This window comes from Heloderma suspectum, chromosome 5 (genome assembly GCF_057233095.1).
Source record: "Heloderma suspectum isolate Gila_16-S chromosome 5, 16-S_ref, whole genome shotgun sequence".
NCBI lineage: Eukaryota > Metazoa > Chordata > Lepidosauria > Squamata > Helodermatidae > Heloderma > Heloderma suspectum.
Genome location: NC_139462.1, coordinates 15,736,322 through 15,750,794, shown reverse-complemented (window position 1 = coordinate 15,750,794; position 14,473 = coordinate 15,736,322). Strand labels below are relative to the sequence as shown.

The 14,473-nt window shown below is 41.1% G+C and overlaps 1 protein-coding gene across 1 annotated transcript in view; it reads left to right on the top strand.

Moving 5' to 3' along the window:
• MOB1B (MOB kinase activator 1B) overlaps positions 1 to 14,473 on the top strand; it is a 51,593-nt gene that overhangs the window by 15,423 nt on the left and 21,697 nt on the right. The gene's annotated exons all lie outside the window — the stretch shown is intronic.

The window sequence follows — 14,473 nt, the reverse complement described above, 5'->3', positions numbered from 1 at the left end:
ACCCCTGCACTGTGGTTTAACTATGGGTTGTTAACCACACACAGCCCAGAGTTCACAACCCAACAACAAACCATGGGTTCTCTTCCTGGGTTGTTCATGTTTAACAACCCATAATTAAACCGTAGTATAGGGTTCACATGTAACGATAACCCATGATTCAATTATAACCCATAATCAACCCATATTCTTGGTTGTCATTATGTGCGAACCATGCCTTCAAGTCTAAATGGCTTTAAAAGGGGGTAAGGAAATTCATGGAGGATAAGTCTGTCAATGGGTATTAGTCATGATGACTATAGCAGCCTTAATCAGCAGCAGTATGCATGCTGCTGAATACCATTTGCTGGGTAGCAACACTGGGAGAGGGCTGTTACCCTCCTGTTCTGCTTGTGGGCTTCCCAGGGGTAATTAGTAGGTCGTTATGGGAATTTGGATGCTGGACCAGGTGGACCTTTGGTTTGATCCAGCAAGGCCCTTCTTCTGTTGCCCTGATCCAGAGACTGCATGTGATTAAAATATGTATATGGATCTTGTGCATGTGTGGGAGTTTCCACATCAGAAGAAGGACTCAAAGGCATATGGCCCTGTCCCTCCAATAAAAAGCAGGGAAACTCCAACTGTGCATTGGAACTTCCTTGCTTACAACAAATTATTGGATTGGTGGGCTGAGTATATATTCATGTGCAATATATAGCTGCTCTGAATATAGGGAAGCATGCAAGATGGAGTTCATATTGAGAGGATCAGTTTTGGCTTGGGTTTGTTTGGAGGAATTCAGGAAGGATATTGACACTGTCTGGGATTCAGAGAATGTAAAGGGTGGAAAGAGACTGACTGTGGGGGTGAAGATGGTCTGTTTCTGGGCTCAATTCAAAGTGCTGGTCTTAACCTTTAAAGGCTTTGAGACCAAGCTACTGAAGATGGTCTTCTCCCACATATGCTTACCCGAGCCATGGGATCCTATTCAGAGGCTATGCACTGTGTGCTCCCACTCCCCAGTCCTTCTTTAGGATCGTTTTGCTACCAGATAAAGGCTTTTATTCTCCCAAGCCTTAAATGTATCTGTTACTTAGTATTCTGTTCTGAACCACTGTTTAGGTGATTCGTATTTTTATTATCTGCTTTTATTCTTCTCTCTGCTGGAAATTTTTATGGTGCAAATTGTTATTTTATGATATTTTTTAAAATTGTACTTTATTACTTTTTGTTGTGAGTTGCCCAGAGAACAGTGGTGTGTGTGGGGGGCGGGCGGGGGGAGGCTTATATATAGTAAATAAATAGAGGGATTTTAATAGGATGGATGGATGGCATGGAGAAAGTGAATAGATAACTTTTTCTCCAAAGAGATCACCTAATTGAGAGCCAGTGTAGTGTAGTGCCTAGAGTGTTGGACTGGGAGTCGGGAGAGCTGGGTTCTAGTCCCCACTCGGCCATGGAAGCTCACTGGGTGACTGTGGGCCAGTCACAGACTCTCAGCCCAACCTACCTCACAGGGTTGTTGTTGTGAGGATAAAATGGAGAGGAGGAGGATTATGTACGCTGCCTTGGGTTCCTTATGGAGGGAGAAACACGGGATATAAATATAATAAATAAATCAATTGGCTGTAGAGTCAAGGCAGACAAAGTACTTCCCACAATGTATGCAAGTAGCACCACAGTGGGACTGCCCTTGAGGCCTCATTTCAGTGCCAAGTTACAACCTGGCTATTTACCCAAACTTTGGGGGCTTCTTGATTTGTTTGCTTGGGTTATTAATGCTGTGTTACACTGTTGATGACAATAATGGGTTGTGATTGTTTTCATTGTTGTATCCTACTCTGAAATATGTTGATATAGGGCAGGTCAGAAATATAAATTTATGTATAGCAGCTTATGAAATTTGCTGCCACAAGATGTAGTGATAGTCATAAGAATATAAAAAGAGCCATGCTGGATCAGACCAAGTGTCCATGTAGTCCAGCATCCTGTTCACACAATGGCCAACCAGCTGCCAACTGGGAACCCACAAGCAGAGCTTGAGCACAACAGCAACCTCCCACCCATGTTCCCCAGCAACTGGTGTACATAGGCTCACTGTCTCTGGTTCTAGAGGTAGCACATAGCCATCGGGACTAGTAGCCATCGAATTCTCCTCCAGGAATTTGTCCAACCCCCTTTTAAAGCCATCCAAATTGGTGGCCATCACTACATCCTGTGGTAGTGAATTCCATAGTTTTAACTATATGCTGTATGAAGAAGTCCATCCTTTTATCTGTCCTGAATCTCCCACCAATCAGCTTTATAGGATGACGCCAGATTCTAGTATTTTGAGAGAGGGAGAAGAATGTCTCCTTATCCATATTCTCCACCCTATGCATAATTTTGTAGACCTCTATCATGACTCCCCTTAGCCTCCTTTTTTCCAAGCTAAACAATCCCAGCTGTTGTAACGTTCTCTCATAGGGGAGATGCTCCAGCCCCTTGATCATTTTAGTTGCCCCTTTCTGTACTTTTTCCAGCTCTACAATATCTTCTTCTAGGTCTGGTGACCAGAACTGGACACAGTATTCCAAGTGTGGCCGCACCATAGATTTGTATAGGGGCAGTATAATTTTGGTAGTTTTATTCTCAGTTCCTTTTCTAATTATGCCTAACATGGAGTTTGCCTTTTTTTTTACAGCAGCTGCACACCGGGTTGACATCTTCATTGAGCTGTCCACCACAACCCCAAGATCTCTCATCGTCAGTCACTGCTAGCTCAGATCCCATCAGGCTATACTTGAAGTTGGGATTTTTCACCCCAACATTCATCATTTTACACTTGCTTACATTGAACCGCATTTGAACTTACATTGAACTGGGATGCCCATTCTCCCAGATTGGAGAGATCCTTTTGGAGCTCTTCACAATCCCTTTTTGTTTTAACCACCCTAAATAATTCGGTATCATCCGCAAACTTGGCCACTTCACTGCTCACTTCTAATTCCAGATCATTTATGAACAGGTTGAAAAGCATTGGTCCCTGTACAGATCCCTGTGGGACCCCACTATTTATTTCCCTCCATTGGGAGAATTTACCATTGATTCCTCCTCTCTGCTTTCAGTTCTTTAAGTAGTAACTAATCCATAAGAGGCCCTGTCCTCTTATTCCATGACTGCTAAGTTTGCTCAGAAGTCTTTGGTGAGGGACTTTGTCAAAATTCTTTTGGAAGTCCAAGTAAACAATGTCTACCAGATCACCCCTGTCTGCATGGTTATTGACACTCTCAAAGAACTCTAAAAGGTTAGTGAGACAGGACTTACCTTTGTGGAAGCCGTGTTGATTCTTTTTCAGCAGGGCTTGCCTTCTATATGCTTACTAATTTCATCTTTAATAATGCCTTCAACCAATTTACCCAGAACAGATGTTAAGTTAACTGGCCTGTAATTTCCCTGATCCCCTCTGGATCCCTTTCTGAAAATTGGTGTTAGATTGGCCATCTTCCTGTCCTCTGGTATAAAGGCTGATCTTAGGGATGTGTTGCATATTTTGGTTAGAAGGTCAGCAACTTCATATTTGAGTTCTTTGAGAACTCTGGGATGGATACCATCTGGGCTCCAGTGATTTATTTGCTTTCAGTTTATCAGTATGGTTGAGAACTTCATCTTTTGTTGCCACTATTTGCCTCAGTTCCTCAGACTCCCTTCTGGAAAACATCAGTTCAGGTACAGGTATCTGTCCTATATCTTCTGCAGTGAAGACAGATGAAAAGAATTCATTCAGCTTCTCTGCAGTCGCTTTGTCCTCCTTCAGTACTCCTTTAACTCCACTGTCATCCAGTGGTCCAAATGCCTCCCAGCTGGTTTTCTGCTTCTGATATATTTAAAGAATTCTTTATTTTTGGCCTTAATGTTGTTAGCAATATGCTCTTCAAAATGTGTTTTTGCAACTCTTACGGTCTGCTTGCATCGCCTTCGTGCAAGCTTGTGCTCCCCTTTGTTTTCTTTACTTGGGCAAGTCTTCCATTTTCTGAAGGAAGCTCTCTTTTCTCTAATAGCTCCCTTAACACTGCTCGTTAACCTTGCCTGTGACCTCTTGGACTTGGTGCTACTTTTCCTAACCTGCGGTATACATTTTAGCTGGGCTTCTATTATTGTGGTTTTGAGTAATCTCCAAGCATTCTGAAGGGATTTAATCCTCTTGACTCCCCCTTTTAACTTCCTTTTCCCTGGTTCCCTCATTTTAGAGAAGTTTCCTCTTTTGAAGTCAAATGTGACTGTGTTGGACTTCCTGGGCAATTTTCCACTTAAATATATATTAAATCTGATAGCACTGTGATCACTGTTTCCAAGTAGTTCAACAACATTTACATCTTGTACTAGGTCCTGGGTGACACCATTTAGGACCAACTGTTCTAGGGCATAATCGTTTAGGGCATCATAGAATCGAGAAATTTAACCTCTTTTTTGTAGCTGGAACATGCATTTATCCAATCAATGTGGTGGTAATTGAAGTCACCCATTATTACAACGCTTCCTTGTTTGGAGGCCTAGCTTAGATGTCTTTAAAAGGGGGTTACACAAATTCATGGAGGACTAGTCTATAGACTTGCTTACTATGATGGCTAAATGGAGCCTACGTTTTTAGAGGCAGTATACTAGATGGGTGTGTGTCCTGTAGGTTTGTTCACACAAGTTTGTTTCCAACTATTTATTTATTTAATAGATTTATACACTGTCCTGTCCATATTTAAAAATATCTCTAAGCAGTTTACAAGAAAATTAAAAACATTAAAATACATCATGATATGCATTATAATACAATTAAAATACATAATAGCAAAACATTTATATAAAACATTAATAAAAACATTAAACCCAATTTACAACCACTACAGCACATAATTACAAACACACTCACTCAGGGAATGCCTCGGTAAAGAAACAGGTCTTCAACTGGTGCCTAAAACATGTTTGTTTGTCTGTTTAGTATATTTCTAATCCACCCAGTAACTAATGTTCTCTGGGCGGATTACAACCAGTACACACATGTTACAGTTTGTGCCTCCCAGATACCGGGGGGGGGGGGGGGGGGCACACATCATGCCATAAATTGGGCACCACCATGGAGAAGGCCTGTTTCCTGGTTGCTGCGGGATAGCAGTCTGCAGGCTGTGTTACTACCAGCAAGACCTCCTCTGATGATATTAATGATCGCACTGGTCTGTATTGGGGAAGGCGATCTGTCAGGTAACCTGGTCCCAACCTGTTCAGGGCTTTATATGCCAACAGCAAGTACATGCTCTGTAGCTAATAGGTAGCCAGTGTAGTTGCTTCAACACCAGTGTAAGATATGCACAGTCAGGTACTCCACTCAGCATCCTGGCTGCTGCATTTTGCACTAGCTGCAGCTTGTGTCTTTTTTTTTTACTTCTGTTTTCTTATCTCACAGTTTAGGTTTGATACAGATTGGCAGAATTTTAACTTCTATTGTAAAAATAGTTTTAAAAATTATAAGACAGAATATTAAAGTATTACATTTATCTCCTTTTTTTAAGGAGTTGGCAAGATGAGGTGTAATAATTTGTAAAACAGGTAAAGGAACAATCCTATGTCCCCTAGACAGCATCCGGGAGACAGAGAATATTTCGGTTTCCTGAATCCAAGCTCAGAGACAGGGCTCTAAGCTTGGAGCCAGGAAACCATGCTCCCCTCCCCACCTCCTTGCCGCTAGCGTGGAGAGAACTGCGCAGGCTGCTGTTACAAGCTCACAAATGCAAGTTTATAGGAGAGGCAAGGGGGCGTTCCTGGGAGCAAGGAGAGGAGTAGACTGGGGATGTGGGAATAGGAGGTATCCCCAGCTGTCCCCACCGTCTTTCCTCCTGCTTGCCTCTGCTAGATGGGTGAAATTGCCTGTCTAGCTAAAATGCAGAGTGGGAGGCGCAGGGCGCCTCCCGCTCTGCATATGATACTCATAAGCCTCTGAGTTTGGAGGCTTACAAGTAGCCAGGGCATATTCCATAGGATTGCACTCTAAATTGCTTATGAAGGTGCCTCAACTGAATAACAGGTGTTTTGTTAAACAATATCCTATGTATGTTACTCTTAAGTCCCTTTGAGTTCAATAGGACTTACTTCTAGGTAAGTGTGTTTAGGACTGCAGTCTTAATTAACATTTTCAGTAGTTACTGATAGTTTGGTTCACAGTGAATAAGAATCTTGTACAGTTATCCTACAAAGAAAATGTTATTTGCTGTTGGAGGACATGTTATAAATTATAACAATGTACCGTATCTGATTTGTCTTATGCTTTGCTTAGGCTTGGGTGAGGTTTAAATGCTCCCCATAAAAAGTTATATTTTCCAGAGGCACTTTACTTCATAACTAAGTCAGAACTGTTAAAACAAACCCGGTTCATCAACGAAGAAAGCTGACACAGAAGGAGGAGTAATATGAAAATATGTATATTTTCACAGTAGCCGCAGTATTTTTGCATTTTCATAACTGATGTTTAAAGTAATTCCAGGAAGTCTCCTCTATTTACTTGTTTTGTATCTGGAAGCTGAATAGATTGGAACTGGAATGCAGCAGATACTAAATATATACACATACCCCAAGGGTTCTGATTATACTGTGTGCTGAAAAATGTTCCCTCCTCAACCTTCATTTTGGGCAACCAGCCAAAAAGGGGAAGTCTGGTTCTGAATTTGTAATTTTGGGAGGAAGAGTGGATGGCAGGCAGATGTTTTTGCTATTAACATCCATGAGGAAGTAGTGTCCACTTTAACAGAAATCTTGGAAAGCCGCTGCATTTGGCACAGCACCATTTCAATGGGAATGAAACCAAATGGACATTTTCCTCTAAGTTTGAGGGCTGGCTTTTATTAAAACAAGGCCCAGTTCAAAGAAATCTTGATTTCTCACCTACCCTATTAAAAGGCATCTAAAAGCAAGAATCTAGAAGCTTATAGCCCCCATGGCTAGATAGAGACAATTACATTTTTTAGGATTAAATAATGTTTCCTTGAATGAAAATATCTAGAACAGTGATATGACAGGAACCCATAAGTTCAACAATCTGGGCCGTGAGACCTAAAAATGGACTTGTTTAGCTTATTAAAAATCAGAGCATGATTTAAGGTAGCTAGAAACTACTTTAGTTGGCTGTACTGTAGAGTTGGTCATACAGGAGATGGGTTGAATTTAGCACAGCTTGTGTGATTGGATGAAAGGCTTTCCTGGGTGAAATCAAGAGTGGAGTATTTGTACCTACATCCATGTCAGTGCTGAACAACAGCAGAACGTTCTTGGTTTAAAAAGGAACAGCATTTTGCAGAATAATCCAGCAGCAACTGTGTTCCTAATATGGTATAGACACTACATCAGTTATAGCAGCAACTGTGCTATTCTGCAGTGTAGATTGGCCATGTCTCTAAGCTGGGGGTCCCCGATGCAATGCCCACGGAAGCAATGGTGCCTGTGGGCAACTCCAGTGGCCCCCATGGGCACCTGCAAATTTTTTCATTTTCTCCGATTTTTTTAATATATGTACACAGATTCGTATGAAATACATACAACTTTCAGCAATTACACATAGGATTCAACAAAAGTGGACCAAATAACCAAATAAGTATCCATTTGAAGGTGGAGTCTATATGCCACCTGTTCAAGTGTTGAAAGTATGATAAGGTCCTCAATCTGAGTGTAAAGTCCTAAAGTTAAGTGTTTATCCTTCCAATGTTGTAATATCAGTCATTTAGCCGTGAAAAGGGTACAGACAGTTCATTTACACTAACCATTTGTTAATTTCCATGAAGCAGGAAAATAATTTAAAAGAGTGTGTCCATCAGTGAATATTAAAGATTGTTCCAGTACAAAATTTATCTGTGCAATAACTTCCTTCCAAAAAGAAGCAACTATTGGACACTGCCAAAACTGTTTAAAAGAAGCATTAGCTGTATTGCACTGCCAGGAATTAGCTAAATTAGACAATCCCATATTAAAGAGATGTTGCGGTGTCCAACAGACACAAAACTAAAGTTTTTTCTGAATAAGATGCAGCCTAAGATCCATAGATGTGACAGGTAGTTGCCAAAGTGGCGATCCACTGATTAGGCATTTTGTGGTGGTGCCCACAGCAGTTTCTCAAATTCCCAAATGTGCTCGTGGGTCCAAAAAGGTTGCAGACCCCTGCTCTAGGCTGTATGGTTGTGCAACTCAGATCTTCAGAGCAGTACAGATTGGCTGTTGTATTTGCCTTTAGAAGAAACAGTTTAGAATATCACAATGTTGACCTGAAACAAAATGTTGCAGTATGGAGTGCTTCTCTTCCATGTTAACTTAAATTGTGGTGTGTGTGGTTTTTCTCTCCAGCGAGCACTGAAATCCCATGATGAATGTGAGACAGCTGAATGCTTGCATCGGGTGTTGCTGTGGTCATGTCATCTGTGAGTGGAAAATGTCAGACTTTCAGAGGTTTTTTTTTTTATAACGTGCAACAGATAATTAGCATCAACATAGAAGGTGTACACTGTAGCCATAAATGGAACCTATTGGATGCAGTGTGAATGTAATACTGAATTGGGATCACTTGTCAGTCACATATGTAGAGTATAATGGGAATGGTTCAGTTTGTTCCTCTTTTTACTAATTGTATGTTGTGCTTTCAAGTACATGTTCATGTGATTTATACCCACTGCGAATTCACGTAAGGGGGAGAACGTGATTTCTGAAGGATTCTCCTCCTGTACTTAAGATGTACTCTTTACGCTTTCTGATTATAAATGGAGTTAAGGGGGACCCTGCTGTTTTTGGAATGCAAAACAATGCACTACAAAAGGCTCTACTCCTGGAACTGTGTTACCTGACCAGAAGAACTGAGAAACTTCAGTTTATTTAGAGTGATTAGCCTCCTCCCAACCCAAGTTGACTTAATTTCCTCCTTCACTATTTCTGAAGGGTCGGAGACTCCTATTAACATTTCAGACTCATTGTGATTTGGTATATTCTTGTGCCCCCATTTGCCTTTCCCCGATAACCATTGTCCAGTCTGCCTGGTACACAATGACTGGATAACTAGCAAACTTGCTCTTCAACTGGTTTTATGCTCTTAAATTGGGTGGGGATTGTTCTGTACAATGTGTCTTTGAACTTTTTTTGTGTGCACGTAGCACACTGAATTTTATTTAAGGAATTATGCCTAGAGATAGCAAACCAACAAAATTTCTTCCAGCGGAGTTTCAGATTGGGGGTCAAGGAGAAATTACTAGCTATGTTTTTACAGAGCAGCAACCAGGGTGGTGTTGGGGAGCCCTTGCTGGCATGACCCTGGGGTCTCCAGTGTGATGCCCATAGGTACCAACATGTGTATGGACACCTCTCTTGGCACCCGCCAAGCTCCCAGCCCCTCCTTTTAATTTGATTTTAAGATATATTAATTAAAAATAGTTCTTTTAACTGGGAGGTTGGCATGTTGCAAAATGAAGTACTGGCCTCCAATGGCATCTTTATTTCCAAGAATGCCTTATCACCCCATGTGGGCCCCAGAGGCATTCTTAGAAAATAAAAATGGTGGGTGGGTGCAGTCTAGCATCTTTATTTCCAAGAATGTCTTGTCACCCCATGAGGGCCCCAGAGGCATTCTTAGAACATAAAAATGGTGGGTGGGTGCAGTCCAACATGCCCCGCCACCCAGAAAAAAGAAAAATGTAAGCTGGGGGTGTCCTGAGGGGCTAGAGGGGGGTGCCAGGGAGCATCTTGGGGGATAGAGGGGGGCGGGGAATGAGGAGAGCTGCTTTGCCTGTGGCTTTTGTGTGTGTGTTTTGCTCTTTTTTTGGGGTGTGGTGTGGATGGCAGTTTTGCCTGTGTATATTTGTGTTTCTCTGAGCATCATCAGTTTGTCTTCTGTGAAGTGGGTATTTTCTTGTGCTTTGTGGGGGCAACTATGTGATTTGGTATTTGGGGCTCAGACCCCACCTCTCCCTTCTACTTAGTTGTTTGGTAAAGTCTCATCAGTTTGCCTTCTGTAAAATGGGTGTTGGAGCAGAAAAATGGGTTCAAAAGAGTAGCTTTGTCTTTTGGAGTTCAGAGCCCATCTCTGCCTTTTACTTAAGTTTTTGGCCAAGTTACTTTTCTTTTAGACTCACCAGTTTGTCTTCTGGGAATCTGGTGTTTTGTGACTGGCCACACCTACAATGGTAGCCATTTTGTGAATGGACAACACCGCCCCCCCAGCCATGACATTCTCAAAATTTCAAATGTGTCAACCAACCTGAAAGGTTTGGAGACCTCTGAATTAACTCATGTTGTGAATGCACTGCTGTTTTTAAAGTCTGACAGCGGTTTTAAGAATATATACTCAGGTAAAACTCCTGAGGTTGTAGTGTGCTAAAGTTTAGACAAAACCACAGTGTATTTTTACATAAAAACTCTGGCTTTGAATACAGCTGTTAGGAGGCATCTTTGTATGCTTATGGTCAGGCATTAGTGTTGTGATCTACTTTAAAGGGCTATTTAATATGAAACAGATGGGGTGCTGAAACTAGGAATAGGAGAAAAACTGCTGTCTCTTGAGCCTTTACTTGTTACTTTTGTTGTAAATTTATTTTGAGACTTACAGGTGAAATTTATTCAGCCATATCCAAATTATGCGCTGATTTTGATGGACTTAATTGGAGGCTTTAAGGACATGTGCCTATAAGAAAATGTAGGCCTGTAGTTTCCAGAGAGAAACGTCACTTGATCGCTAAAATACAGGGTTGTGACTATGAAATGTGATTTTTCTCTTGTAGGCTTCATTTCTCTGACCTGCTGTTTGTTGTTGGCAGGGTTGCTAAGTGCTTATGGTTGGGGAAGATCCATGGCAACGTGGTATAGTACATGTAGAAGGGCCTAGGTTGAATCCCTGGCATTTGCAGCTAAAGGATCATGGCAGCAGGCGCTAGAAGACACATCTGTTTGACTCCCAAGAGACCTGCTTCCAGTTCGAATAGATTAAGTAATGATCTGACACGATTATCAGCAGTTTCAGTTGTCATTTTAGAGGAGAGGAAACTATGAACAACAGCATATAAAACTTAATAGTGTGGTCTGCAATACATAAAAGCTATAAGCTGTTTTTTCTCCCTGCTTTGCAAATATGTTCTGTTGAAAGGACACTTGCTCTTATTTGTGTGTGTGTGTGTTTGAGTGGGAAACATTAGGTAGATTCTTCATATGTCAAGAGAATCCCCTCTTCTTCCGCATCCCCTTGATGGGCAAGGGCTATTCTGCAGGGGCATCTGCAGAATTTTAGAAGGAGCAATTATTTGAAGTTTAGAAACCTAAGTTTAAAAAAATTATTAGCATTTCTAGTTGTGAAGTAAAACTGTTCCAGCTTGAGTGCAAATTGATGTTGTGTTTTCTTTTGAGTTTGAATTCTTCAGCAAAATAGGCTCTGTAGATTTAGCTGACAAACAGTATTTTAACAACCATATTTTGGCTTTCTGCATAAGTTACTGATAGCTTTAATCCCTCCTACCTGTGATAGTTACTAGTTCTTGTCTGATAGGATAATCATACTTGGATTACAGGGCACTATACTTGTTCTATTTAAAAATCAGTGTTAGTGATTGGCTAGAACATGTGACATCACAAAACCACCTCCCCACATTCTCACTAGAGCAGTTTTCTACTGTTTCAAAACCTGCTTTTAAGGAGGGGCAAATGTATGTTCAAATGTATTGAATAAATGTGTCTTCAGCACTTAAAAATAAAGGCATTCAGGCCTACCAGCACAAGGCGGGGGGCGGGGGGTCAAGACAGTATTGACGTTTCAATCACTGACGTCTGTCCTTTGTACTGTGAAGATGGGAAGTAACTATGCTCATACCATGGGGGAAAATGCACTGTGACTCTTGTTGTATGATAGATTTGTGCCAGCGTAACTTAGTGGGTAAAAACAGCCCAAGGATGAGAGAGGACAGTAAGTCATTAAAATCTGTGCTATGTGGTCATCTGTAAATAGGTAGATGTATTAGAAAAAATTCAAAGCCTTGTCAAATGAACTTGTTGCTGAAAGAAGAAAAAAATCCTTCTCAGTTTTGGTTGAGAGCTACAGTGTTCAAACTCAGAGCAGTCTGCAGACAGATCAGTGATGAAGTATCCAGTCATCACTACACTCTTCTAAATGTGTAGTTTTGTTGTGTGTGTATATATATAACTGCATAGGTGTTATAGCGACTATAATATAATCGGAAGTTATTAATTTTTTTTTAATGCAACAACCCTCAAGCTGAGCAAGAATTACCTTTATGTGAGGGCTAATTTGAATGTGCCAAAATAGCACTTCAGAGTGCAGGAGGGTTGCAGGTTTAAATGTTCCCCCATGCTCCCCCACATTAACAATAAACAAACCTCCTTGCATGTGGAAAGCTGAGGGAGAGGTTTAGACTAGCATGCTCTGTCACGGGGAGTTGCACATGGGGGGGGCATTCCAACATCTGATTATGAAATGGGACAGTCCAGGAAGGACTACAAGTTTGGATCAATTCTCAATCATCCTGGAATACAAATTATCCTGCAAAGAACCTCTTAGCTTGCAGAGTAGAGATGTCATTTTTACTAATTTCTCTCATTGTGTATGAAATCACAAATGTGTCTTTGCTTATGATAATAGGTTCCTCCTTTACAAAATGTCTGAGCAATTGGTAATTTAGATCTGAGTGGTTGTTTGTAAGTATTTGGAGTGCCGACACTTCATGGTACCTACTTGTACCTTCATTGTACCTAATCTTCCTGTGGCAGATTGTAGTGCTCAGCAGCACTATAATTCAGACTCTTTGGAATAGTAAGACTGGATGCAAAAGATGTGCTTATTTGCTTTCTTTTTAGTCTCCCAAGAGCTGCTGTAAGTCCTCTAGGCAGTTTCTAATACCCCAAATACTACCTACACTTTCTGATCTGGTAATCTGAAGCAGGAGGGGGAAGGAAGGAAATGTGTCATTGTGGTTGCTTGTAACATACAAACTGGTTGACGTGCACACTCTCTTACAAACATATGATATGTATTATGTTAAGGGGTGGAAAGATATTCAGTCTTCCAGGAACTAACCCTGTACAGACATCAACAAATGTCTCAAAATCTAGGAGTTCACTGTTTTTTCTTTTTTTGCAACCAGGCACCTGCAATTTTACTTATGCTTAATCATAAGCATACTGAGCACAAGGACGCCTTGGGGCAAATATTTATTTCGATTTCCTCCCAAATTTCAAGAAAGAAAAAATAAAAAAGTATATCCATTTAGGGAGGGGTGTGTATGTGTGTAATTTAAATGGTATGTAAACATACAATCACTTTTAAAATAGCCACTCTTGCTGAATTCTGGGCATTAAAGGCAAGCCTGAATGAGAAACTCTTGCAAAGCTTCCAGCAGGTGTATAGGCTCAGTCCTCTAAAGAAAAAGACATTACTGAGGGGCAGTAATAGAATAGATTTCTGCAGGCCTTGCTCTTCAGGCTTTGTACAGTGATGGCAATACAGCTAAGAAGATACTGTTGGCTAACTTAGAAGATCCTAGTAGTAATTAAGAGAGAGGCATATAGGGTCCTACAAGTAACAAGTAATGGGAATGGCACCTTAGTTTCCTCAGGACACTCCCAACACCTTCAGTTGGATGCTGCAGCTGTTGCCTAGAAAAGTTTTAGGCTGCAGGAGCATAGATGGTATAATCTGAGTTTAGACCCCAAAGGGAAAGTAACTTGTATAAAATAGCAGTAAACTGAAATAGTATGCTGCCCATGTTAGAGCTATGCAAAGCAGTGAAGGAGTTAACTACCAAGACATACATAGATGTCTAATTATGTTATGTTGATTCCACAGGACAAAAACAACAATAAGCCATTTCTCAGCACAAGTGGGACAATACCCTTTTGTATGGACCAGTTTAGTATTCAAATTTAAAGGACACAAGCTTTTGAGTTGCATCAAACTTTTTAGCTGATTATATTTCGAGAAAAGGAAAATAGATGTTTCTGTGCTAAGGCATGATGTGCCCAGCTGAGAGTCTTTTTGAACCAGATCAGCTTGTTTCCCCACTTTTTCTGCCCCTTTCCACTAGCCAAGCTGGATTTTGACAGCTTGTGGCTAATAGAACAAGTGCAAAAAGGTGTGTGGGGGTGTACTTTTAAATGAAAGCGGGGGCCAGCTTGGGGGTGGGGTGGAGTAGAAGGATAGTACCCCATTGGTGAGGGGAAAGATTTTAAATCAGGGGAGGGTACTAGCTTTAACCAGGGGATCTTGAGCACTTTCCCCACCTGCCAAAAGTTCTAAGATCACACTGTTAGCAAAGGACCCCTGTGATTTAAACTGCCACCCTTACCCCTGCAGATCCCCTCCTTCCCCTGCAGATCCCCTCCTTCTAGGGCACCTTTCTCTGAGTCCTGAGTATGCCTTAATTTTCCTGCTCAGATGCTTGTGATGTATTGGGACAAAAGATTAACATTGGGTACTTTTTAAATATTTGTTGTTTATTTTATT